The sequence below is a fragment of the Peromyscus eremicus genome, chromosome 15 (assembly GCF_949786415.1).
Source record: "Peromyscus eremicus chromosome 15, PerEre_H2_v1, whole genome shotgun sequence".
NCBI classification, from domain to species: domain Eukaryota; kingdom Metazoa; phylum Chordata; class Mammalia; order Rodentia; family Cricetidae; genus Peromyscus; species Peromyscus eremicus.
The window spans coordinates 88,434,619-88,456,727 of record NC_081431.1 but is presented as its reverse complement, the minus strand read 5'-3'; positions in this window follow the sequence as shown (position 1 = coordinate 88,456,727).

Sequence of the window (22,109 nt, the reverse complement as noted above, 5' to 3'; positions counted from 1 at the left end):
TGTGAGTGGAGCAGCAATTGAGATGGCTGAACAAGTTTTAGTGGTGCAGGCGGAGGACACTTTGGGTGTGTGCCAGTGACTACATACCTGGGCCATATAGTAGATTTATTTTTAGCTTTGTGACATTTTTCCACACTGATTTCTTTAGTGACTGCACCAATTTCTAATCCTTCCAACATTGACTGGGTTCCCTGTCCATACATCTGCAAACAACAGTGTATAAACATTTGTCTTCTATCCACAGATAAGGGTAGTCTTCACCCATCATTGAGGAATATTCTCTTTGTAACAAATGTAGAATATTTTAAAAATCATAAACAATAAAAGTGCAGAGCTGTGAAGCCCACACCAATGTATACCACTGCAAAACACATCACACCTGAGGCTCGGGAAAACAAGACTGTAACAGCTGAAGAGCCAGAGAGTTTGCAGTGAGAATGTGTCTCCAACTAATATGATAAGCTACATTTATAGTCTCAACAATATGATTGCTCAAATATGAGCTGAAAAAGGACGAGACCAGTAGACACGCCAAAGTGGATGGACAAAACCCTACAAGACCATAACCTTACATAAAGAACTATAGGACACTGCAGAAATTGGTGAACAGGAGAGGTGGTCTGCCCCAGGGAAGAACACACCAACTGGTTTTCTGTTGCAAAATGGTCAGCCCTGAAAATGTACATACAAGTAATATTATATTGACTGAATAGTATACATTTAGGTTATATTTATATGTATATATAATATATATATATACACACCTATATACCTATACATATATGCATACAATAACAATAATTGAAAAAGGAGGTTATAAATGGGAGGAAGAGTGTAATTATAATCTCTAAAATAAAAAATAATAATAAAAAAAGAAAAAATGCACTTCAATTTCTAATTCATAGATTCTACACCTTCCCTTTTGAAAGAAACAGACATATAAAAATATTCTTTGAAACATTTTTATTCATAATCTTATTTTTCTCTGTTGCTTAAGAGAGATATCATACTTAGACAATAAATAGGAAAAATTACCTATATTTTGAGCTACTAAAAAGCACATGTTAATTGCATGCCATTGGATTGTGATTAACATTTACCTAGAAAATAACACTACAGTATTTTTTGAAATTTTAGACTTTTTTAAAATTTTCCAACTTTAAAATTAGATATTATAAACTTAACCTACACAGTCAACATGCTGAAAATAAATAAAAATGATTTTTAAAAAAGCCTAAGCATGGAGGAAGTGTCTGGAAACACACAGATCCTTGGGGAATCACTGACCAGGTGGGGTAGCCAACTTAGCAAACTCTAGGCTACTGAGACATCTTGACATATATATATATATATATAGTATATGTGTATATATACGTAAGTGCATACGATATTATGTGTATGACACTGAAATGACTTGTGAGGTTGTCCTATCAATTCCTCATGCACACATTTGCATGTACAAGCCTCCATGTGCATACACACACACACACACACTGTCACAAGTCCCACCTACACTTGGAAGGAGGTTAAAGGCAGAGGGTGATAGTTCTGAGTACTTTTTTGTATGGTTAAAACGCTTCCTTCCTAGTACTGACTGCCATTGATTTTCATGCAAGAGGAGGCACAAGAGCTCTAGTGAGACTGCTCTGAGTGACCTCATTTACTTTCATGTAGTTGTTTTTGTCTGTTTCACCTACTTGTGAAACTCCAGCTGCTGTGTACTTCATATAGAACAGAGTTCTTCTCAAAACCAAACCAGACCACCTCTTTCCAATGCCTCATAATCCAGATGTCTCACAAGAGCCTTGAAGCTGACTTGCAAAGTGGTTTCCAAAGATTCTCCATATATTTGTGCTTCTCTTGATACTGTGTTCATTCTGTGGCCATCTTTATCAGTTTATAGTACTAATACCCTGTTTCAGACTTCGTATTGACATGTGGAATTTTACTTTTGTTTCTTCATCTATCTGTTTTCTCTCAAGGTCTTCGGTGAGTTTCGCAATTCACACTCTTTCCTTCAGAACCTATGTGGAAATATGTGCTATTACTTAACAACTCTCTATTGTGACTGCCTTTAGATTGATTTTTCCCAATGGTGGGTAGTCATAACCCCAAGGTCCTGATAAAGTTATACTTTTCTGTTCTGGGCCATTTAATAGATTTCTATTGCAGCAAGGTATTTTTCATATCTTTATTTTCATATAACAGCCTTTCATAATCCTTTTTTAGCCGAGCTTTTCAAATTTACGTCTTGGTACTCATTCTCCAACATGCAGAGTGCAGTGCTCCATAGTTCTGCTCTTTTCATTCTGAGTAGATGTCATGTGTTCTCCATGCTCGTGATGTTGCTCGTGTAACTTTACCTCTGGATGTGCTTATCCAGAGAGACCTTTCCTACACCGAAATTTGACAACATTTGTACTAGTCTTATACAGCACTTCTTGAAGTCTATTCTGTTTTGTCTTTCCTTTTCTTCCTTTTCTTGGGGCATGAGGAATAGCTTGGCATCATCTATGACTCCAGGTATAATTCCTGACTTCATGACCCACAGATGTCTAGTTGCTATTAAAGATACATCTGGTCTGTACCTTCATCTTAAGGTCTGCTGTCTACTCTTGAGGTTTTTTGTTTGTTTGTCTGTTTTCCTTTTTGGTTTTTCCAGACAGAATTTCTCTGTGAAACAGCCCTGACTGTCCTGGAACTTGCTCTGAAGACCAGGCTGGCCTTGAACTTACAGAGATCCACCTGCTTCTGCCTTCCAAATCCTGAGATTGGCTGGGGGGGGGGGAGAGAGGGATGAGAGGGGAATCTATGGTTGGTATGTAAAATAAATAAAAATATTTCTTAAATAAAAAAAGATACATGCATTGATTTGATGACCATTTTCTATTAAGGGCAGAATCAAACTTATCACAAATAAATTTGATATTATATTCAAGCACATGAAAACAAGCATAACTTTAGCATTATATGTGTCTTTATTCTTGCATACTTCCATGTTAAAGATATTTTAACAAGCCACAAATCAGTGGTGACAATTTAATCCCAGGAGTTCAACACTGTTTTTTTCTGGAGTAATTTCATAATAATATAAAAATGATTATTTTCTTATATTTGCAAGAACATTATAGGACTTGAAAGCCTATAGAATATAAATTCCTTGTAAGACAAAAATTGGCAACTAATCTACCATTCCAATGTCTAATTTAGGATATCAGTTTTTCGCAAAATGAAACATTTAAAATTTACTTTGCTCAGTTTAAATTATATCAGGAGTTAAAGTAAACAAAAACAAAGAAAATGTTCACTTGCATACACAGAGCTGTGAAATAGGGCACAGAGTGCCTATACCTTTAATAATGTAACATGCAGTGAAATATCCACATACAGAAATGTTTCATAATTTACTGCCTTATAAAACTGTAAGTGCCCTCTTAAAGTCAGGATATTCTGATAGTTTGCTACCTACAGATCTCACTATGAGATCTACAGGAGGTGAACATTAAAAATTGAAAGCACAATGCAGCTCCCTGAAATGGGATAATTGGAACCAAGTGAAACATCTCAAATATGGGTGTAATAACAAGCCGGCTGCTGGCAAAACAAGAGTATCTGGGTGCTGTGCTTAAATTTTTAACTGACCCTTTGGCAGGCTGCAATGCAGAATGCAAACTTCAAAGAACTAAGAACTTTGTTTTGCCAAAATCATGTAGTGAGATACTGTCATATAATTTTCATATAATTTAAAAAGTAAATTGAAATTTCAACAAGAGCTTCATGTGGACTCGTCACAGTTGTTGGTATTTCTTATTTTTATTAACACTTTTTTTTAATTCATTTTACATACCAAAGATCCTCCTCTTCTTAGGATGCCCATATACAAGCATCCATCGTCATTATATAAGCTTGCCTTAAGTGATAGTGGAACAGTGCCTTCACTGGAACAAGTGATGTTTTCATGAGTTCATCATTTATGCTGTACCATAAAGGGATGGCTTGTGGAACTCAATTTAAAAAGAGAGAATCAGTGGGCAAATTGCTAGATATTAAATCCCACATGGCTTTATTTTTGTGATCCACATAACTCCCTTGTTTCCTCTCTAGAGTGTGAGCATTCTCATGTACAGCATTACATCTCTAATGTTGCTTACATGGGTATATTAATAATCATGGGATAACTATTTAAACAATAGAGAACCATGCATGAAACATAAGGACATTACAAGAATTGCATGAAAGAACTAGGAGGTTGTTCACTGTATTTAGTTCAGTATAGAGTTTTACATATATCTCAGTGATGGCCACCACAGTTTAAGGTTCCAAAAGTTTATGCAGTACTTTGGTTTTCAAGGATGATCATAGAAAACAAACTGTTTGCAGGCCTAACAGTGCATATATATAATTTAAAAACTATGGAGCCTGAGAGAAGAATTTGGCAAATTTGAGGCCAGCCAGGGCTACAGAGTGAAATCCTGCCTCAGAAAAGAAGAAAAGGATGAAGAAGGAGAAGATGGCTAAGGAGAAGAGGAAGAGAAATCATTTTAGATAGCTGTGAATGAGTTGACATTTAACATTATCTAAGATGATACTGTGCTGTGCATCATGTAACAATTTCACATGTGAGAACAGTGGAGAAACTGCAGTGGTCCAGGCACACCGAAAATCAAGTACTTCAGTTGTTTTCAAAGAGTTTTTGTAAGAGTTTGACATTTCTTTCCCAAGTTTCAAAAATAGAAATGCTTATGACCTTGAAAATTTGAATTATCGTTGCGTCCAGATTTGTCTTTATGGATTTCATCCTAAGATCTATTAGATATATAATTTTAGAATCACACTACTTACTTAACAAGTCAGCACAAAGGTCTAGACAGGAGAACCACTGACAATTCAGGGTACTTTTGAAAAATAAAATGAGGTACCATTTCAGAAAGATATTATTTATAAATCAGAGTTTATGTGCATTATTTTTCACTTGACATTAAGTATCAGTGAATATTTATCCATTCTTAACCTTGGCTCTGATTAAGGTGCCTAAATATCATGAGAGGACAATCTTTGAACTATCTGTGGAAGGAGAAACTGTGTAGCTTATTAAATTTTGATTCATTGGGCAAAACCAAGGGTTAACTAAAATATCTTTGAACAATTTTGTTGTCAAATCTTCATATAAGAACACCTCAACCTCACACTTGTCTTCAGCTTCTTTTCCATTAGAGTTACATATTCCTGAAGATTTTTAACTTAATTTATTTGACGCCTGGTGTCTAGTCAACTCATCCACCTTAACCTTCCATCCAATGGTTTGTTGAATGTAGAACTTGCAGGGCCCCACTTACTGAATGTATTCATTTTCTTTCTATTGCTATGGCACAGCAACTTATGAAGAAGAGGGATTAATTCAGTTTCCAGCTTCCAGTCCATCATAAAGGGAAGACGGGAAGAAACCCAAGGCATTATCCCAGCTATAAAAGAACACTGTATACTGCTGTGTCTCAACGCTTTCTTAATTTGCTTTCATGTAGGACCAAGGACCATGTGCCCAGGTTAGCACCAGCCACACTAATCTGTGCCCTCCCACCTGAATCATTGATCAAGATACTGTGCCTACGGGCTATCTGGTGGAGGTGTCCTGTAAACTGAGTTTCCCTCTTCTCAGACCACTCTGGCTGTGTGAAGTTGACAAAACACTAAGCAGCACACTACACTTGTGAGAAATAAGTGATCACTTCTTTCTCCCCTTCCTCACCCTCACTGCATTCACAGTAATAAAAATCGACCTCTTTCCACCTGATGAAATGCAGTTTCCATTCTGTAATGGTACACTGGGTGAAAACCTTCACCTTGAAAATAAATCTTTTTGTGGATTTGTTGTGCTCTGTTTGACTTTAAAGGCAAATGAGATCTAGGAAATGAAGTCTGTTTTCAGATGGCTAGGTACAACTTGTTAAACTTGTATCCACATGACGTCGGCACAGGTGTTTCAGGGTGTAACACTTGTGGCAGAACTGGTGTGTTTGCCTTGAACTATTTACAAACTTCTACTCTTCAATGGATACTCATCCTCCTCTGACAGTCAAATCTTAAAAACAAACTTTAATGATTTTTCTTCCCCATTTGAGCCTGGTACTTACTTCCTGGTCCATTAAAGTTGAGTGAAACTTTGCTGAATTACTCCCCGCAGCCTTCACTCTGCCTGCTTATCTTCACGGGGTCCTTAGGAGTCCCTTTGTACCTGCTGACAGTTCCCAACCCTGTGGACCTTATCTCTTTCTGAGACAACTTATTTTGTCTCTAGTTTATTTTTGTTTGTCTGTTTCTTTGTTTTTGTTTTTTTCTCTTGTTGTTGTTACTTTGTTTTTTGTTTGTTTGTTTGCTTTTCTTTTTGAGACAGGATTTTGCTACATACCAGCTTTTACTTTACTGTGTAGCCCACAGTGGATCTCTCTATTGAAGTCACAAGTATACCTCACTAAACTTATCTTCTTGTTTGCCTGTTCATTCAGTATTACTCAGATCTCAATGAATAGGTAAGCATTACTTCTTCTGCATGTTATATGTTTGCCTTAAGAAATACTTTGTTAGTTTTTATTTTTAAGATTTTACCTCAAACATCATCTACTCAAAGACTTTTCTTACCTCCAGAATAAAACTGTATTCTTGAGTCAGTTGTTTTATCAAGTTGCTATATTTACTGCTTTCTGAAATTTTTTATGTTTATGTTTACTCTTGAAAAAACGTTGTTTTCTAATCTAATGAGTGGATCATCCTCATAACAAACATAAGCCTTCCTTCACTTTTGTTTAATTTGGAAACTATAACTCCTTTACCCATGTCTGATAAGTATTTTCTAAAGGAATGTGTAGATGGATTCAGATGAGGTGGCAAATAGTGGTGTAGTTGTGACTTCACCAAACTTGACTGCACTTACTGCACTCCTTGTGGGATTTAGATTCCTTTTATCACCATCAAACCATAAAATTGACATAAGAAAAAATAGCACGATAACTCACATTGGTCAAAAATTATTTTTCTTCATTTGTTCTGCCCTATTTCACCTGAATCATATTAAAGAAAATGAAATTATTATTATGGTGCTATATTTATTTCATATATTCCTATTTATTTTTCCATTATGCAATTATGCACTTAAATAAACTAGTTTACAACTAATGTTTTCATATTTGTCCTATAAGGAATTCTCTCAGTCTGTGCACATTAGCTATGACATTCATTTTCTCTCAAATGAAGTTCTTAATGTGAATATTTTCTTTGTAACTACTGCAGTGTTCTCCTTTAGAAGTGGTAAAAATGTTATTTTGCAGTTGATGTAGGGAAAGCAGTACTTACAATTAAGAGGGTCTGTTTTCAATGAGTTAAACAATGCTATCTTCTTCCAGAGAAAAGATGCTATATAATTGATTTTTCCTGTTTAAGTTTTCAAACCTTTGACATCAATGCATTTTTACAATTTCTGGAAAAGAAATGCAAATTCGTGAATTTCTTATTTTTCTTATTCTCTGTTTCCTCCACAGAGTCCACATCTCTTTCATCTTGGGACTTTGTAGCTCATGTTTCCATGCACTGCAGACTATGCCATTGTTATCCTCCCTTCTCAATTTTCCTAACAGGAAAGGCACCTGCTACACCTTATTACTTACTATGTTTAGCTTGACATTACACTTTCCATACCCTCCAGAGTGGTCAATGGCATCTCAGCTTCTAACTTAAAGATGACTTCATCACCATAGTGATATCTAAGCAGTGGAAGATAGTAAGGTTTAGAATTACAACACCAATGAGGACTAACCCTGCAACTCTAAACTTGAGTCTGGAAATCAATTCTCCCCCAAAGGTTCACATAATCGAAACATGATAGACGTTTGAGGAGAAGAGCAGAGATTTTGAAGGGGAAAGGACCTGAGACAGCAGGAGGGAAGGATATGAACCTAGGTATTGAGAGACATAGAAAGTAAGATATTGAAATGTCACAATGAAACTTATTTCACTGAATGAATACTAAAGCTTACTCTAAAAGGAGTCCTGACCTGTGGCATCTGTTTTTATAAATTCTGGGATGTGTTTTGCAGTAATAGGAGTTAACTCATGCTTCTTGTGGAAACAACATCCTAAGAATCTTCTGAGCCAAGAGTGGATTATTTGTAACCTACCATCCACCAAAAATATTATGTATATGTACATCTTTGTTTATGCTAAATTTAGTGCTATAAAATGGTTAGAAGCACGTATATTAGCACTAAATGGAACTTAGTTAAAATTACTGATAGATGAGTATTCTTTACTTCACTTATCTGAGCATTTCTTTTTCTGCAGAATGAGGAGAATTACAGACTGACAGATGACAGACATACTATTGTATGGAACAATGGGTAAGTATAAACAAAGTGAAAGAGAAGGGGAAAATGATGCTATTATACTATAATCTCAGAATTAAAAAAATACACAAAATACATTCATCACAATAATCATATGTTAATAATTAAAATAGCTACTTAGAAGGTAAAAGTGATGTGTGGGAATCCTGTAGTTTCCACCAAATATTTATGTAAGGAAGAAACTATTTTAAAAGCAAAACAAGCCTGTAGCATGAATCTTAAAAGTTCTTATTAATAAAATCAAACCTGAGGCCAGTTATTGGGGTGAATGCTGGTAGATCAGATGCAGAACAAGCCACAGCTGTCTCACCTGGCCGGATCTCTAGCTGGTCTTGTTTCCTCAGACTGGAAGCCTCTGTGTCCTCATATCCAAATGGCTCTCAGCTGAACTATGCTGCTCAAAACCTAAAAGCTTAACCAGCCAAATGCTTAACTGGCCAAATATTTCTAGTTTCTGGTCCTCATGCCTTATATACCTTTCTGCTTTCTACCATCACTCCCTGGGATTAAAGGTTCGCTTTCTGGGATTAAAGGCGTGAGTCACCATGCTTGGCTGTATCCTTGAACAGATGGATTTCTGCCTCTGGAATGCTAGGATTATAGGTGTGTGCTACCACTGCCTATCCTAAGTATCTAGCGGCTTTTCTGTTCTCTGATCTCAGATAAGTTTATTAGGGTACATAATATTTTGGGGAACGCAATACCACCACACAAGCCAAAAAAAAAAAAGAGGTCAAAAATACTTTTGGATAAAGTAACAAAACAGTTCTTCAATAATCTGGACCATTAAATTGTTTAAAGTAAATCTTTCCTCTTTCTTAGTTTATGGTTTTAGGAGAGGTAAGACAACTCACAACACCTTAAAATTATATTTAAATATTACGTGAATGTTTACTTTTGGGGGAGAGCTTCCTTAGTACCTATTAACATCTCATAGTCACATAAGAACAGCTCCACTTAACAGACAAGGTTGTGACTTCATTGATCCAGTACAGAAGTTCATATTAATAATGGATTTTTTTCATACAATTTATTTTTATTATGGTTTCTCATTCCCCAACTACTCCTAGATCCAGTACAGAATCATTTTAACTTCTCAAATATAAAGTGATGAAATAAACTACATCACAGGCACAAAGCGTAACTTATATACGTTTCAAACTCATTCTTCAATCTCCATCTTCTGGAATATTTATTCAAAATAAAAAATGCAGAAAACTGGGAAGCAGAGATTCTGATGCAAACTCTTAATTTATACACATATAACATCGAAAACTCACTTGCTGATTTTGCATTCATTTGTCTAAATTTAGAGCGCAGTAATGAAAGCTGCAATTTTCCTTTGAAAATGATAAATCTGAAGCAATAATTGTATCTGCACCTACTCTTTGCCTATTTTTGCAGTGTTCAAAAATATTCATGTGGTTAGAAAGCAGATGTTCGCTATAGTATGTATTTCATGGCTGCTTTCCTGTGCAAAACAAGGATTTGGTAGCATATTAAAACGTATGCCCAGGTGCACAAGGAAAAAGGCTTCTTTACATGCCCATCATGGCTTTCAACGAAGAGAGGTGATTAACTATCTATGATTTAGTAGACCAGACAAGCCAACATTTTTCTCATTTACTCATTAAGCATGAATTTTTCAGTAAAGATATTTTGCTTATTTCACAGTACTATTAATTAATTTATTTATTCATTTTATCTGTAAAATACTTTTATAATCCAGTGGTATCCTAGGGATCACTAAGTTATTTGTCTTCCAACTGTGTGATGATGGAGACATTCAAATATTCTGACATCATTCCCTAAAGTCTAAGCTTGAAAGGAGAAAGAACTGTAGTAACTCAATGAGCTCTGGTTCATGTAAAGAAAATTGAGGTGATATATTGTGAACCCTAGTAAAACTTGCCTGAGGATCAGAAGACAGAGCCAGGCACTAGATTACACATAGAGGTCAGGCAATGGTGGCACACTCCTTTAATCCCAGCACTTGAGATCTCAGGCCTTTGTTTAGGAAACACGTGCGCCTTTTATCCCAGGAAGTAATAGGGCAGGGCAGAAAAAGGTATATAACACATGAGGAAACAAGAACTCATTCTCTTTAGACTGAGGATTTCATAGAGGTAAGAACTAGTGGCTGGCTATTCTGCTTCTCTGATCTTTCAGCTTTCCCCCTGATATCTGGCTCTGGGTTTATTATTATTATTATGATTATTATTATTAAAAGGCCATCTAAGATTCGAACAACAGAAGTTGTACAAAAAAATTAAAATATATTGAAAATCTTGCATAGTGTTTTCATGTAAGTAAATACTCAATCATTGACAGCATAATATATTGAGAAAGTATCAATATTAGAATGTTATAGACCAGGACAAAACAACATGACTGCATGCCAGTGAGATTTGCAGCATCAAAATGTTTTAAAAAATTAAAACACAACCCTGAAACTGATCATAGGGAAAAGAGTCATTGAGTTGTTTGACTTAAAAAATTCTTCTTAATGAAACACACACACACACACACACACACACACACACACACACACGATGTTTGAAATATTTTTCAGAAGTTAACCACTAATAAAATAGGTGGTAAGAAGAACACATATCTATCAAATAATATACTTTCAAAGCAAGTAACTTAGTAATATTAAGTAATATTAAAAGTAGATTTAAAGTTGAGAAAATTGTTTAGTCTACATAACACAATCTAGAGCCCTAGAGCTGACATGAAGCATCGGTGATCCAGTGGCAATGGAATCCTTAAAGACTCGGTATTTTGTGGCAGCTCTTTTGTTCTCACACATTGGTTTCATCTTTAGCCAGTGTCCATTGTTTTCCTGAATGGCCAGGGAAGCAGCAGGAATGCACCTATGTGCCAAGGCCATTACAAGCAGACCCACCAGATGTAGAACTCCCTGATGGGGAGCCCGACCTGGCAAAGCCGTGGGGTCACTGGCTCTGAACAATCAATTGAGAAAACTCACTACCTTTGGACCAGCCATGGGTGCCGGGAACTGAACTCTTATAAGAGCTGGAGAGATGGCTCAGCTGTTAAAGGCTAGGCTCACAACCAAAAACGTAAGAGTTCGGTTTCCAGGACCCATGACTGGTCTGAATGTAATGAGTTATCTCAATTATTGTTTACAGCCAGTGACCCCACGGCTTTGCCAGGTGGGGCTCCCCATCAGGGAGTTCTACGCCTGGTGGGTCGACTTGTGAAACACTAGTTGTCACCTGCTGTATACTCACATGGCCCTCAGCACGTATGCCTCTGTTGGATAAAGAAAGAAATGATGAGAGTTTCCTGCAGAAATGCTGAAACGTAACTCCAGAACATTTGAGGAATCCTAGTAAAATAGTCTAGGGACACAGATTTTTTTTCCCCAACCAATTCTAAATAAGCGAAATGAGGGTTATGTTTTGTATTTGTGTTAGTTTACCTCAACAGACACCTTTCTCTGCAACAGATTACAGATGTCAACTCAGAGTACACCTGCTGCTCCTAGGATAAAAGCTGTACTGGGTGAATGAGCACGTAAGAAGAACATGAGTGTGGGAGAATAGCATTCATAATAATATACACAATAATACAAATTCAGACTTAAAGGAAAATTCCCCAAGTTGAGTATATGAATAAAAACAAAAAAACTAGATGTATTAGGCTCAAGCCTACAGTTTTGGTACTGCTGTGGCTGACACAAGAGGATCACTGTTATATTCAAGATTTGTTCATGCCACGTAGTGGGACGTGGCCTTCTAAAACCAAAATGAAAAAGAAAAGAGGACCAATAAATGTTGAACAAAAAAGAAACTTCTAAATAAATGACCTAAAGAAGAACTTTGTATTTCTTCAAACTAAAAAAAAATAAAGTGAAAAATATAAATAAAAAGATTTGCCTATATTGTCCTCAACAGAAAAAAAAAAGCCAAAAATCTTATAAAAGTTATTCCACCCACATGAAAGAGATAAGGACATTGAAATGCAACAGAAATAGGTGAATACAAACTGACTTACTCAATTTTCTGTTTCAAATTGTGGTTTCATACTCTGATAATACAAATAAGAAAATTCAAACCACAGACAAAACCTTAGTATTGAGATGTGACACTTGTGCATCAGAATACAGAGCATCCTGGCATTTGGGGCCTAAACAATGGCCAAGCAGGACTAACTTAGGATGCAGTGCCCTGAGATTGCAGATGTTGAATTGGCCAGTTTTTGTTTATGGCAACATCCACAGAAATTTAGTGAATGAATTTTTCTATTTTTCAGTATTTTGTGTTCATTTAATTACAACCTTAACTGCCCCATACAGTATTATATTTTTTAAAAATTTTACTTATTATATTTTATTGAGAAAATGATTTACGGATTCAGCTATAGAAAAGAGTTTTTAAACATCAGTCTTTAACATTCATTTGTTCAAACAATGCCCCAAACTTTTTTCAAAAGCATTCACATGTTTATAACCCAGCTGTATTTAAGCATCACTTCCCTGTGCTTATCCACTATCAAATAGATAGGTGTTATAAATTTTATAGCAGTGCTCCTAAACCTGACATTGCACGATGTGAAGCACCCTCATAGTTCCCTACTTTATATATTATTTTTATGGTGAGAATTAAAGCTTTTATGAGGCTGTAATTTCTGACATTACCATTCCTTCCTGGGAACTCCATGTTCTCCTATTCTACAAAGAGGCAAACAGGAGAAAGGATGCATTTCCAAGGTCAAACAGATTTTTCTGAATCTAGAAGTAAGATGCTCTAAGCAAAGTAATATAAATGCCTTTGATTACAATTTGGGGTAATATTTGACAATACATGTTGATGGTTTTACGTGAGTTCTAAAAATTAAAATATTAATGCTTCAAATATTCTATATTTGATATGAGTAAAGCCAAACAACATGGGGGTGCCAGGAAAGGTGGATCTGTGGTTAAGAGTGCCTGCTCTTCTGTCAGAGGACCCAGTTCATGTCCCAGCACCCTTCAGACACAGCTTATAATCACCTGCAATGCCAACTTTATGGCTTTGACACCCACCTCTGGCCTCCACAGACACCTGTGTACATGCGTCATACACTCTCACAGACAGACACACATGAACATAAATGAAAGTAAATGTTTAAAAAAGGTAAGAGAAATACTACATTTTTAGAATAGAAAATGTCAATAAAAGGTAGCACAGTTCCACACAGACAGGTATAGTTGTGTCTCGAGTTTGTATTTATGAAAAACTTGAAGAAATGTCCATAGGATGTTACTCATACTAGAACAAGACAGAATACCACAAAATTTGACTATTCCCAATCTAGTCTAATACTAACAAATGCAGAAATATTTAGATTAGAACAATCAAAATGAAAAATAAAGTAAAATAACACCAAGAGGCAATTACATCATATTTATTTGATCCAATTAAGTTAATATTGTCTATGGTATATCTCATGAAGCATGTGATATAAGGTAGTAAATAGCTTGCAATCAACATTTTCATTTATAGGAAATTCTTTAAGTGAGCTACCTAACTTATTTGACACTAATTTGCTTAAACTTACCTTGTGAAAGCTAAGGACATAATGAATTTGAACGTATTTCTATTAATATATTCAGATAACAGTTAAAAAAAACCTAAAACACAGCATCTTATCCATTTTAACATGGACTATCCAGTGGTTTTTCAGTTCATTCTTGGAATTCTCATTTATTTTTACTGTCTAATTCAGCTATATTTCCCAAAACAATGTAAAAACTTTCAAAATTTTTATTCCTCCCCTGAGTATTACTAGTATGATTTTTGTTTACCTAGACCATGAGTATTTCAACTTAATGGATTTCTTCAACATCTATCTTTTGGTCAAAAGTCCCCTTGATTTTTAAATCAATTTTTAACTTTTCACTGATGAATAAAATCCTATTGTGTGATTATATTATATTTTGTTTTGTGTGATCATCAGTAAATGAACATTTGGGGATTTGGCACTGCCTAATTAAAGAAGGTTACTGAATAATTGTTCACAATTTTTCTTAAATATATGTGGATTAAGTAAAAACTAAATGATTAATATTATCAGATAGTATCCAGCAATAATGAATAATGACTAGTTTCTCCTTCTCCAGGCATAAGAAAATCTTCAAAATTAAATGGTTTTGATGAATAAAATGTGAAAATTGCTGTATCTTCTCTGCTTGAGACACAAGTATAGCCTATCTGCATGATTCCATGCATCTCAACTTCTCAGCTCTTAAAGCACCTCTAGCAGATGTAAATGTTTTTATTTTATTTTCCTTTAAAATTTTTATTGTTTGCTTTGTTGTAGTTTTAATTTTTCATTAAAAAAGAATTTAAAGAAGTGTGTGAGGCTTTATGAGATTGCATGGCAAGAAGAGTGTTAGCTGCAGTGGTAGATGTAAGTGACGTGTAGGGGGGACATATGCCATCTAAGAACCCTTGTCCTCTGAGGATGGGCATGCTGCTCTGCAATGGAGACTGCAGAACCAGGCAACATATAGAAACACACTTAAAGAGAATGTGGATTTAGACAGTATGTAAAAATTACGAGTTCTTCATTGGCCCATGAGGGCAAGAACCACGTGTGTGGTTTGTGTGTGTTACAGGCAATGCAGTGATATTAAAATAGCCTGAAATGCTCTGTGAACATAGTTGTCCACATGCTAAATTTTGTGTCACAATTGGTTGTAAAATTTCAAGACAAGGATATAATATATTTTTCATCATTTCTTTTATTCTAAGCTTTTAATATCATTATTAGTGAGGTAAAATTACATATTCAATTTTTACAGGTGTAAAAAATGAGTCTCAATATTGTTTTGGTTTCCTTACTTGGGTTTTAAAATTCTCCACTCCTAGCCAGGTGGCAATGACACATACCTTTAATTTCAGCACTCAAGGGGCAGAGCCAGGTAGATCTCTGTGAATTCGAGGCCAGCCTGGTCTACAGAGTGAGCTCCAGGACAGGCATCAAAATCTACACAGAGAAACCCTGTCTCAAAAAACAAAAACAAAATTCTTCACTCCTAGACCTTTTTTAAAGTACTGATATTCCCTAAAAATTTGCTCAATTTGATACCAGGTTGGGATTTTAGTTTCTACAAGTTTAGGAGACTGAACTATTTTTTTCTATTTCTTCCCCCTCAAATTTTGAGTTTCTTTTTCTTTTGTGTGAATACGTGTCACAGGAAGAATACTGAAGGAGAGCATGGAGCCTTGGATCTATGGATGTGCTCCTATATCCGTAGATGCTGTCTCCTGGCTTTGCTTGAGGCTTCTTTGTACATTCCACAGTATGCTAATGAATAAGGGCTACTGTGTTCCTCACATATTTTCACAATGTGGAAAACATTTTTTGAAGGGTTGCTCTACATCATATAATGACATATAACATTCGAAGCACTATCTCTTGCATGCTAACATCTCTCTCTAGGCCTGCACCTAGGGGCTATCTTCAGATTTCTTTTCTCTAAATACTAGATGTTTTGATTAATATAGGTCACTTTCTTTTTCTTTGTCTATGTTCATGTCCATCTCAACTTACAATTACTTCTCCTTTGCTCTTTCCTTCCCTCTCTCCCTCCCTTCATTTTTTTGCTTTCTTTCTGAGACAGTTTCATGGAACAATGTTTTCCTCTACACATTATATATCTAAAGAATACTGACTTATTCTTGTGCATATTTCTCTGCAGAATGGGAATTACAAGTCTGTGCCTCCATGTTTGGTTTATACAGTTGTGGTAATCCACACAGGACTTCGTACATGGTAATAAAGTAATCAACCAGCTGATCTACATTCCCATCCCCAATTTCCTTTCCATTTCTAAGTATCTATACATGACAGGGTTTGGACCCAAGTAATACTCCTTTGGTGAAACATATGAGATTTAATAAAAGGTCTGAACATATGGAAAAATAAAATACAAAAACTAATCCCACTGATGATTCTTCTGAAATAATTAAAAAATTGTATATTTCCCCTGATCATAATTTTAACATTTTGCATTAATTGGTGTTCTCTACATATGTTTCAGTGTAAATATAAATTAGTTCTTATGGACTGACCAGGATGTAGCTATTAGTGACCTGTTTTTCACTTTTAAATTATAGGCATTAGTGGTGAATTGTGGCTCTAGGTTGAGGATACTCATATATTATTTTACACTGTTATGCCCCCTATGAATCAAAGCCGTTTGCTACTCAGCTGTCATTCTGGATTTGTTTTCAAAACCTATTTCTCTCTTCTTACCTTACCCTACTCCCTCCACAAATCTCATCATTAATTAGCGTGTGGCCTTATAGTACCTGTTCCCATCTCCTTTCACTTATATATGTCAAAAAATTATTTTCATTCACTCTTTAAATATAACAAAACAGAATATAATAAGATAAAACAAAAGCTATTATACTGAAGTCTGAAAGACAGACCAACAAAATGAAAAGAGCTTAAGAGCAGACACAAGATTCAGAGACCCACTTGTTCAAACTCAGGAATCCCATAAAAACACTGAACCAGAAGCCAAAGGACCTGGTGCAGAACCAAACAGTCTCTATGCAGGCTGCTTCAGTCTCAATGAGTGCATACGAGCTTGGCTTGTGTTGATTTAGAAGGTCTTATTTACCTAGTGTCTCCAAGCCTTCTGGCCCTTATGTTCTTTTTGCCTCTCCTTTATTTGGGTTCCTTGAGCTCCAAGGGGAGGGATTTGATAGAGAAATCCCATTTAGGGCTGAGTTCTAAGATCTCTTACTCTGCATAATGTCTGGCTGTAGGTCTCTATATTTATTCCTATCTCTGTATGAGGATGTTTCTCTGATGATGGTTGAACAAGGCACTGTGCTGTGGGATGTTCTGTATGCTGTGAATATGTGTTGCTCTGATTGGTTGATAAATAAACCACTGATTGGCCAGTAGCCAGACAAGAAGTATAGGCGGGATAAGCAGACAAGGAAAATTCTGGGAAGAGGAAGGCTAAGTGAGGATATGCCAGCCTGCCATCCAGGGAGCAGCATGTAATGGCACACAAGTAAAGCCATGGAGCATGTGGAAACATATAGATAAACAGAAATGGGCTGAGTTTAAGTGTAAAAACTAGTCAGTTGTTAGCCTGAGGTAATGGTCAAGCAGTTTTAATTAAAATAAGCCTCTGTATATTTACTTGGGTCTGAGCGGCTGAGGACCACAGGGCCACAGGAGCTGAGTGGGACCAGGAAAACTTCAGCCACAGCACTGACTTATGAGTATTGCAGAATATTATTAGGAGTCATTTTATCACTATAATTTTTCTTGTTTCTTTTTGTTGACAAGTATTATATGGTTTTGCCTTAAGTACCTAGGCTATCTGGTCTCAGGTTCTTGGTCACTAAAATCATGTCAGGAATGGCTTCCATCTTGTGGAGTGGCCTTATGTCAGATCAGTTATTGATTTGTTACTCCTACAAGATTTGTGTCACAATTGCTGTACCATATCTTACAGATAGTAAAGCATTGTAGATAAAGGGTTTGTGTCTGGTTTGGTGTTTATGCTTCTCTTTTGATAGTATACAAAGTACCTACCAGTAATAAAGACACTGGAATGTAGAAGTAAAGGCTCTATATTGACACCACCTCGACATCTCCATGCTCAATGAATTTTGTAGATGATGCCTTCAGCAATGGGCCTTGCTGTCAGTTTGTGGAGACCAACCTGTATTCTTGGCAGTCTGAATTGTGTGGGGATTACCAGGGGGCCAATGTGGCCAACAGCTCAAATAGATGCCACCCAGTCCTGGTACTGGAAGCTTCATTTTGTGACAAAAGATATCCAGTTTGGTTTCTGTCTCCTCCATTCTTTGGTGATTTCATTTAGATTGCCTTCATATATGTACAGATTTTAAGATGTTTCTGCCATATTAGGTTTCCATGCTAAACCTCAAATGGCCCTTCATATTAGCTGTCTAGCCCATTATTCCTTTCCCTACACCCTCACTCTTTCCATCCCCACTTGATCCTCCCATTTCAGACCTTTCTGTAGGATAAAGATTACAATGAAACTGTCATTTACACCTGATAGGAGTTGGAAAATATGTTTTCTCCAAGGAATGACACTGGGGACATCAACCACACCAGGGCAAATGTCATCTTCAGGAGTAGTTAACCAACAAATAACAGACTCCACAGATTTTTTTATTAAATTTTTTAAAATTAATTTTATATACCAATCACAGATCCCCCTTCCCTCCTCCCACCCCTCCAGCCTTCCCCACCCCCCACCCCCCATTCCCTCTTATAAGAAGATAAGGCCTCCCTTGGGGAGTCAGCAGAGCCTGGTACATTCAATAGATGCAGTTATAAACCCCTCCTCCTGCCTCCATGTTGTGCAAGGTGTCCCACCACAGGTAGTGGGCTCCAAAAAGCCAGCTCATGCACCAGGTGTGGATCTGGATCCTACTGCCAAGTGGCCCCTTAAGCAGATCAAGCTACAGAACTGTCTCGTTTATGTGGAGGCCCTAGTCCAGTCCCCTGTAGGTTCCACAGGTGCTGGTCTAAATTTCGTGAGTTCCCACTAGTTTGGTTTGGTAGTCCCTGCAGGTTTCCCCAACATGATCTGGAAACCCCTTGCTCATAGAATCCCTCTTCTTTCTCTTCAACTGGACTCCTGGGTCTCAGCCTGCTGTTTGGCTATGGATCTCTGCATCTGCTTCCATCCGTTACTGGAGAAAGCTCTATGATGACAGATTTTTGTTTACCTTTTATTTGCTTACAGTTTGGTGAGTTTTGCTTATTTGTTTGGTTTTCCAGGTTTGGATTTTCTAGGTTGTATTTGGTTTTCTAGGTTTGGAGTATTTTGTTGTCATTTGAGTTTTTGGTTTGCTTTTAGAGAAGTAATGTAAAGTTGAGTGGGTAGGGAGGACATGGATAAACTTTGGGTTGGGAAGAATAAGATAAAAATATATTTAAATTTAAAATTATTTTAAATAATGGAAAAATTAACTAAAAGTAAAACTGTCAAGAAGGAAAATATTTTTCATGTGGCTTAAAATATAAAATATCTTTCCTAGTTTAATTAACTACCTTTCAGTTAACCCTTTCATTTCTTTACATTTTCTCCATTTTTCTTTAATCAAAAGAATTTATTTTCTCTTGGCTTGCCATTTTCTTTGTGTTAATTGCCATAAATTTTGTCTTTTGTTTTAAAATACAGTTCATAATTGAGATATGTTTGGTGTACTCATAACTGACTTTAGCATTGTTTCAAACAGAAGATGTTAAATATTTGCTTAAAAGATATTATCTTTCGACACAAAGCATGGATTTATAGTTAGAATACTATAAGCAGTATGCTCAGAGTTATTGTCTATATATATATACACACAATCACTCATACAGAAAAACACAGTTAACTATGTGCTTCAGAATCGAATATGCTGATATCTAATGCTACCTTATTTCTATATACTGAAAAACTTAAGGAAAATTCCAGTTCTCGAACTCACAAAATACCTTTTGGTGATGTTAGTTTATTCATCTTTAAAACAGATGTATCCATTTAACTACATTGAGCCAACTCATTTGGTAAATTAGACAGATCTATGAATAAAGTGTGGTTCAATGATCAGTAACAATGAACAGTAATCCCAGACTACAGAATATGGGCTCTTACAGATAAGACAAGAACATTGTAAAACATAGTAATATAGAAGTACAATTTATTGTGGCATTATAAGTGGGTGCAGTTCTTGTGACTGGGGAATAATTCTTATGAAACTCTTAAATTGGAGCTTAACAGGGGAATGTTTTCAAGATGGCACACTGTCAAATTGAAAGTGCAATTAGACAGATTATAAAACAAAATAACTCATAGGAATAGAAATAGAGAGGATAGATGTGCACATACATATTTTGGGGAAGGAACAATTGAAAATTAAGTTGTGCTACAAGTAAATGCACCCAAAGAAAGAGGGTCTTATGCATATAAAAAGACAAATTCAATAGGAAAGATGGCTTATAGAGTCCAATGATGTAAGGAATTCAAATAAAATATCTACTTGTTTCCAGAGAGGAAACTGAGTGTTATCAGTGATAGATTTGTTATATGGTCAAATTTGGGTACATTGTATGAATTGATGTTATGGAAGTATAAATAAGACTCTGGAACATTATTGCTTCATATAAACACACACTAAAATAAAATCTTCAACTATTTCTGAATCTCACTCCATTTCAAGTTTGATTCAATAATATAATTTTTCATTTTTAAAATAATTAAACAGAACTTGATGCTACCTTTACTGAGAGAAGTCTTTGAACAACATGATCTCACACTACACTGGTATGTGATGTTTTAAAAAAGGATTTCAATGAAATTAGTATAGCGTAGGATAAGCCACAAAGCATAAGAAGAGACATAGTCAACTTGAATATTTGTTTCTCTGAAGAGTAACTCTAAATAACTTCATTTCAGGCAATAATTTTGTGTTAAGATTAATTCATTTTGGTAAATATTTTTAGTTTGCTACAGATTTATACACTTTAAGTTTACTTGTAAGGTTGTATTAGCTATTTGATATAAAATTATTCTTATAGATAAATGATGCTCCTTCATCTTTAATTACAGGAATATACTTAAGTCTTGGCTTATGTTCTTTTTACTGAAAAGAAGCCAGCTAGTTGGGTATTTAGTTCAGTGGTAGAGTGCTTGCCTAACAAGTGCAAGGCCCTCAACTCCAAAAAAAAAAAAAAAAAAAAAAAAAAAAAAAAAAAAAAAGAAGCCAGCTTATCTATTGGTTGAGACTCTGAAAATAAACTTACTGGTTGTATAACCTATTTATATAGAAAAGATCAAAACTGGGGTGTGTCACAGAGCTGAGGCACTCATCAACCGTGGACAATGCCCTGTGCTTAGTTGCCAGCACTTTCAATCACAAAGAGCATGTAGGATGTAGCAGGAATCTTAGAAGGTCTTATTAATAAAATCAAATCTGAGGCCAGGTACTGGGGTGAATGTTGGAAGATCAGAGAAGCAGAATAACCAACAGCTTCCTCACCTTGCCAGTTCCTCAGCTGATCTGTTGGTAGAAGCCTAAAAGCTTAACCAGCCAAATGCTTCTAGTTCCTGGTCTTCACGCCTTATATATCTTTCTGGTTTTACCATCACTCCCTGGGATTAAAGGCTCACTTCTTGGGATTAAAGGCGTGAGTCACCATGCCTGGCTGTTTCCAATGTGGCCTTCAACTCACAGAGATCCAGAGGGATTTCTGCCTCTGGAATGCTAGAATTAAAGGTGTAAGTGCCACCATTTTCTAGCCTTTGTATCTAGTGGCTGTTCTGTTCTTTGACCCCAGATAAGTTTAGTAGGGAGCACAATATTTTGGGGAACACAATACCACCACATTTCCCCTTTTTTTGTCTAAAATTAAAAAAAGCTTATAACTAATACAAGAAAAACTATCCAATAATTATATACAATATATACAGTCAAGAATTACATTAATGATGTCTAGTCCATTAACATTTGACAGGTTCAGATGAAAAACTTCATTAATATATAACAATGTCCAGTCCAGTAACATTTGATAAACTCAGACAAAAAAATTTTCATTACTTACCCTATGTAAAACAAGTAGTTCCATTTTAAAAGTAGATTCGTCTCCCTTTTTTTAATCTTATATCCATATTCTCTCTTTTTTTCATAATAGATTCAATAATCTACCTTT